Here is a 7,700-nt window from a genome sequence, read left to right on the forward strand (position 1 = left end):
TGAAAATTGCATGTTAAGATGTTGATAATTAACTTCTTTAATCAAAACCTTACCCTAGTAGCACTTCAATCAGCTGACATGTTAATTCTTATGAAGCAGAATTTATCTGAAAAAAGAAAAAAAACTTGAAAAATACACGTGAAGAAGAAAACATTTGCTCTGGCCTTCAATTGGACATTCAAATATATCGACAACACTTTATCAATTTACTATACTGTTATTTATTTTCATATATGTCGACTCGATATATCCTAGTGAACTTGAAATAAGACACTAGATTCTGACACATCTGTTTCTTATTTGTATGTTTTACTGAGTAAAAGAGTAAAAGACGATAAAGGTCGACTTACCACTAAATTGAGTGACAAACGAGATTGCTTGTTTTTCAATCGTTAACTTTTTTAAATCTATATAGTAAATTAGTAATATTTCACTATCGCCTGCATATATGGTCTCCCAACTTATTCGCTTTCAAGAGCGTGCTCCTAGTACTACGATCTATTTTAAGAGCAAGGTATGCTACTAAATACTAAGTTGATGTTACAAGGATTTCAGCAAGCTCTATCAAAGTCGAAATTTCGACTTCTACGTCGCTACAATGACGTCATTTGTATTGTTTAGAGATTCATTTTTCGATATCTTCACCTTTTATCTATTTGAAACAAAGATTGCACATGTATTTAATTTATTTTAAAATTTTCTGACCTAAAACACGAGAAGTTTTGCGGTTGGCCCCTGATCGAGCCCACCCTACCGGGGTATCGCCCTAGAGTCAATGGAGTCTCAGTCTGTATTGATTAAGATAGGATCCAAAATATAACCATATGGAGCCTCTTAAAGATTTTTCCATTAATCAAAATCTGAAACCCCTGGTTGTAGATAAACCACAAATCAGTTGGTTTGTACGGAAGCCCATTAGTGCCAACCTCTATATATAAAGGAAATGCAATACACTGTATATAAAAGCAAACCTCGATATATAAAGGAAATACAATATATATAAACAAAACCTGGATATATATAAAGGAAATGCGATATATATAAACGAAACCTGGATATATATAAAGGAAATGTGATATATATAAACAAAACCTCGATATGTATAAAGAGAAAAGCGATATATATAAACAAAATCTCGATATATATAAAGAGAAATGCGATATATATAAAGAGAAAATTTTCCACTGCGTGACCTCAGCTGTCCATCAAGATTATATACAGATTAACTCCTGGCAGGGGGAAATCAGTTATACAGTACTCAAAACTGTCACAGAATCTGCAAAATGTTGCTATTTAATAGTGTTTATTTGTTTGTACATGCATATATCAATGAACTGTAATTGTAACACTACTTAAAATAATGCACTTATTTGAGAAGAAGAGCATTTAATCAAATTAAAATGCATTCATAATGAATTATATGTGATACATTAAAAGTTTAAATCTAAAGTTTAAACTTATCTAGATAGTTACAGATAAGTTTAAATTTCAGATTTAAACTTTTAATGTAACATATCTATTGTATTTTCTGTGTTTTATTGGCTTTACATGTATTTTGATCAACTTCGTTTTTTTACAACCTACCTTGTTTTTTCTTTCTTTTTTTTTCTTTCGTTTTACCAAACTTACTACTTTGGTTTCACAACTGAGAATTTATGAAAATATAATGTTAAACGTGGAGTCTTAACAAGTACTTTTTTAATGCCCTAATTCAAATTTTTTTAAATTCATTATAAAAATATATTTACTAGTATGTCCATTGATTGTAAAAAAGAAAAAAAAGAATCGGAATGGGAGAGAGGGGAGAGATGAAGGTATCCTCTTCATCTGAATATGAAGGAAGAAAGCGACATGTACTATTACCGTATATATGATAATTTAAGGGTTTTTTGGTGGAAAAACGTAAAGTATTTGTAAATAAATAAAAAGAAACGATGTAGTGCATGCACACTTACATAATTAAACTGCAGATTTTTGTCCCACATATCGTACATTAAATCGATTTGAAAATCTACATCATGTAAAAACATAGTAAAACGTTTAAGAACTTATAAAACATGATAAAACACACTTGTATTTTTGCACTAAATTATATTTCAATTGAAAAAGACCCCCGAACATTTAGTGCTATGTAATATACATTTTAAGCCGAAAAGTCACTCATTGGTGTAATTCTGCCCAACACGTCTGAAATGTAAGAAGAACAGAGTGTTTTAGCTTTAGTTTTAATCCTCATAATTATCAAGATACACAAAGGAAGAAAACACAACACGCTAAATACCATCCTGAAACAGCCACATCAACTGATTGTAATCAAATTATTGGACCAGTAGCAGCTTATCATATGCATATGTTGGCGAAGTCTCTGTTGTAATGTAGGTCATTAAACATGTTAAGGTCAGGCAGTGGAAATATTTCGCTTTATATATATCGAAGTTTTGTTTACATATATCGCAATACCTTTATATATATCGAGGTTTTCTTTTTATATATCGCATTTCCTTTATATATAAATCGAGGATTTCTTTATATATATCGCATTTCCTTTATATATATCCAAGTTTTCTTTATATATATCGCATTTCCTTTATATATAGAGGTTCGTTTTTATATATCACTTTTCCTTTATATATACAGGTTGGCACCAAAGGGCTTCCGTAGGTTTGAATAATTGTGATTGTAAATCAACAATAATAAATTCATGCACAAAATGTTTGGAAACACACACAAAAAAAAACAAGTAGACATTGGCTTTATTATCCCAGAAGAAGTCAATGTGCAGATGAAAGTTTTTTTCCTAAGGGGACTGAACCCAGTTGCAATCTTCAATGACTCAGAAAGCATATACATTCTAGAAAAATCAGCGTTGGTTGGCTACAATATTGGATAAATGCTATCCTCCATTTTTGTCCTAATAGATTAATTTAAAAAACAATTACGTTGTTCATAAGATATGCTAAAACCCTTTCTCCCTCCACACAAAGGTTCATCAAATTTGATTATGTACGCAGAACATACAAATCGTGATAAGTGATAGCCGAATTTGTCATGACCCATGCACAGAGAACTGTACTGTTACATGTACTGTACAGACTATAGTATATAAGTCGACATTTTAATAATTGTTATCTTTCTGCTTGGTTTTTATTGGATAAACCATTGTCATGAAAATAGCGTTTCTTCTGAGTATTATAATAGGTAAGATAAAACTATCATATTAACTCAAAATAAATTTCGTGAACATCATTCTTATTATCAGACCTCTTGATAGTCTTTGCGGTATAAAAAAAATCCAATTCTTAAAAACTAAGTTATGAGAAAAATCACTATCGAGCAATATATTTTCCCGGTAGTATCTTTTTGAAACATTTGATGAAAGGAACACAGAGAAAATTTCAATACATCTGATGACGTGATTGAACTCTAGTGTTGCTTTCATTGTTTTTGATAGTTTTTACAGGTCACGTGACCACAGAGAATTGTCGAGTTGACACGGACTGCATCCATACAGTATGTGACTCAGCTACTGATCTTCACTGCATTGATGGAATCTGCTCATGCACAGAATTGTCGGAATTTGGTAAATACATAATACCGTATAAGTGGAAATTTTAGCGAGAAGCAAATTTAGCGATGTATCCTTAAAAATTGGTATTTTCTTTGCATACACGCCATAAGAAGAAATCACTGAGACAATTAAAATTATGAAAATTTCATGCTTCAAATATCGTTTACAAAACGTTCATAAAAGTGAGAGAAAAAAAAATGAACTGATTATTTTTTTTTTGGGGGGGGGGGGGGGGTATTAGGATGTGTGCAATATTAACTATACATCTTTCTTGTGTTCTAGCATGCACCACTCTGAATGATTGTCTAAATATAGGAAACTGGTACTGCCCTCCAAACAGACGTCATTGTATTGATAATCTATGTAAATGTATAAGACTGTAACAAAATAAAAAATAAATAAAGTGAATTAATACAATTGAAATTTTATGTGTTAGAGAGAGAGAGAGAGAGAGAGAGAGAGAGAGAGAGAGAGAGAACCCAAAATTTTCAGAGAAATAAGAATTACTACATTTAATTCTAGTGATGAAAAAGAAAAGAAGACAGATAGAGACCATGAGGCGGTTAATTAAATGTTTTATTGTTAACTCACAATTAAGCTATTTTCATCAGTGAATAAGTAGTGTCAAGTCTTCGTGATTTCTTTGGTAAAATTGGTCCACTTATTCGGAACATAAAGAAATAGAGATGGGGTTACATCACACCAAGATAGAAGATCTTATTTCTAAATGATACATCATTTTAAATTAGGATGTCTGAGCCATCTGAACCATACATGCATCCATTTCATGACAGAAATATTTATCTATATGTAAAGAGTGATTTGGACACAGTCACCTTTAAGCGCAGGTTTTAATTTTCTCTTGGATTTACTTTCTGATAGATTATAAATTAGGGATAGTCACTTACTACATTTACTACAAAAATATTTTTCACACTCTATAGTATCATGAACAACGGGAATAGAGAATTTGGACTCATGTTAAAATATAACATTTAAGAAGTGTACATGTGCAGTGAGATTCTTTTACAGCCAGGGGATTGCTTAGTTAAAGTTCCATGAGGCACATAGTATTTTAGCGGATTATGCATTATTTACCAATTTTCTACAATACATACTAGTATAACCATATGCACATCAAAACAATTCATTCTATGCGATTAAAACGTTAAGCTATTGATCTAAACGCATGAAAGTTTTTGCGTTTAAACGCAAAAAGTTTTTCCTTTAAAACGCAAAAATATCTTAGTTTGCATCTGAACGCAATTAATCATTGCGATTAAACGCAAAGTATTTTACGTTCAAACAGATAAACAGTGCGATTAAACGCCATCTTTTGCGATTTTAACGTTAAAAACAAAGTTTTGCGTTTAATCGTAATGATTATTCTGTCCACACTTCACTTCACTTACATAAACAACAATACATTTGTATGCATTTCAGCGCACTGTGAGATGACGCTAGGCTTTATTGTTTCCACACAATATGAACAAAGCGGTATAAAACATCCATCAGTTTATACAAATTAAAATAAATACAACTATTGAACTGTGCTTCCCTCGCCGCCCAGGAAAAACCATAGATAAAAAACAACACTGATTTATGTTGAAAAAACTATGGAAACCTGTAAGTCCGCAGCAATATTGCGAGGTAAACAAAATGAATGGCGGACTCATTCTCACAAACCTATTATAAGAAATTGCCATTTATTATAATGTACAAAACTTTGACTTGCTCAGGTAGAGCGTGCGCTAGAGAATGAATACTAGAAATCTCTTTAACCCATTCGAACACGTCATTACTTAAAACCCATTTCCATTGGCCAATACTCAGTACACAATTACCCGGTATAAGACTTCCGCTCCGACTCAAACAATTTGTTTACATGTCGTTAGGACAAATATTTCTCGCTATACTTCGCAACGCAAGAAATTTTAAGTCCACATTTTACTTCAATGACATAAACAACAATACATTTGTATGCATTTCAGCGCACTGTGAGATGACTAGAAATAACCAAAGAAAGGGAGAGAAGTGTGCGTGGTATATATGTTTTTTTAAAGGGGGACCTATGTCGTTCTACGTCAAGGCAGCGTTATGTGACGTCACAATAGCGACGTTTGTTTTACCTGTTGACTTTTGCAGCTGTGATATAGGCATACCATTGTAATAATAATCAATAACGTACACCATTTACAAAAAGAAAATTTATTCATTATTAATACCAGTTTTATTTGATTCATGAAATTTGTTAATATTAGAATTCTCTTCCTTTTGTTGATAATTCATAGCAATTTCAGTTGTGAAGAAATACCTTGATGATATGCTGATGTATAAGTTCAAAAAGATTTAAGAAAAAAATCAGCAAAGAAAGCGGGCTAAATTATGGAAATATGTTTAATTTCATGTTTACCATTAATTGTATTTTCTGATAAAACTAAGAAAAATTAAAAAATGTACTTATACCTATATTTGCTTATTGATTTATAATGAATGTAGATTTCACTGTATAAAGTCATTCCTATGTTCTAATAGGTGTTGGATGTTTACGGGATAATGGGGGGGGGGGGGGATAATGATTGGAATGAAAAAGAAAAGAATTAATCTGTTTCTAATCAAAACAAAATACTCATTTTTCGCAAAATATTTTCATATTAAGATGTTTATCAGTGCTTACTTGCCCTTATTTAGTGCAGAAAGGTCAATATTTATGACACAAGAGTACGAAAATAAAAGAAAACGTCATATTTCTCGTTTGTTTTATCATAAAGGTATACTTTTTTCTTTGTTAAAATAAAGAGATGAATCATTTCTTTCAAAAAATATGAATTACAACATTTTCACACAAAGACTTTTTAAGATATTACCTGTTATGCATGTCGGAATTGTAAAAAATACGACAAGAAAAACGGGGTGATACTTACATTGTGCTCCATTATAATTTTTCATACGAGATGAATTACAAGAATTTGCCTTCATTTTAAAGAAACAAGTCATATAAATTAAATACCTGTTGATTTTGATATGATTTGACATTTTTTGGCTCTTTTTAGCGCATATTTTGCGTAGAATAATAATGTCTGAAAATAATCTATTTTTAGCATTTCACACTGTTTTTGCACGTGCTCCTGTGTAAAGATAAGCATATAAAGGTATTGTTTTTAATACCTAAAAATTAAGAGCATGTGGTCAGGAAAGAAATATCAAAGTTTTGAAAATTTCACACAAAGACTTTTCGGACATGTATTTGCTATACATATATCTGACTTAAAAATATTTTCAACGCCAATGCTCTTATTTATAAATCAGAATTAAAATTAGATGGAAAAATGTTGATTGATTGTACTTGTATATTGTTTTATAACCTACTCAATAAATTTCACCCACATAAAACTCCTACATTTACCGATGGAGGTCTTATGTCACATTTTAAAGTTCTTAAGTGATAAAATCTCTGAAAAATCTCAATCGTAATAACATGAACCAAATTCCTGAAAATAAAACTTTTGTCAATGTTTTTATACAATGTACACAAATTTTGCAACATGCATTTTATTGTCAACTGAACTCCTTCTACAAACCGGCTCTTTAACTATCTTTTGCTCAGTCTTGAAGAATTCATTACTCGGCTCCTCTAAACGATATGCTGTGCATCCGTTTGCGTGAATTGATTTCAGAATTGTAGTGGAATAAAACACATCCTAAGAAGACATATATAACACCGCACAGATTTTACCAGAATTTCTCACATATCCATGATCGATCTCCAGCTTTCTTTAAAATTTTCACTTTTAGTATGCAGAAGATATTTTGACGTATGCAAACATCAGACTTCAAAGACTGCCAAATATTGAAAAGCTGATATCCTTGTACCGTTCTGACTGCGTTTTCATCCCTACAACTAAAAGAATTGTAAAATCACTGATATGAAAACTACATTTTCATGAAAATTGTTTACCAACCATCTTAATTCTCATGAAAGAATACCATTCAATTTGAAATCAATAAATGGCAATAATGTTTACAAATCATAATTCTAATTTTCTGTGTCGTAAATTAAATATATATATATAGTAAATAAACATTTGGCTTTTTTTAAAGCAAGGTATTCTTCCTATCAATATTTCCAAGG

The 7,700-nt window shown here is 31.0% G+C and overlaps 1 long non-coding RNA gene across 1 annotated transcript; it reads left to right on the forward strand.

Annotated features, from left to right (window-relative positions):
• The first annotated feature begins 3,125 nt into the window (after positions 1–3,125).
• Positions 3,126–3,957, forward strand: LOC134255590 (uncharacterized). The gene is made up of 3 exons (XR_009989584.1): positions 3,126–3,198; positions 3,461–3,580; positions 3,851–3,957. It is a non-coding gene; the product is annotated as an uncharacterized LOC134255590 (long non-coding RNA).
• The last annotated feature ends 3,743 nt before the right edge of the window (positions 3,958–7,700 follow it).

This window comes from Saccostrea cucullata, unplaced genomic scaffold, assembly GCF_032062105.1.
Source record: "Saccostrea cucullata isolate Sc308-1 unplaced genomic scaffold, CSIRO_AGI_Scuc_v1 ctg1297, whole genome shotgun sequence".
Classification (NCBI taxonomy): Eukaryota; Metazoa; Mollusca; class Bivalvia; order Ostreida; family Ostreidae; genus Saccostrea; species Saccostrea cuccullata.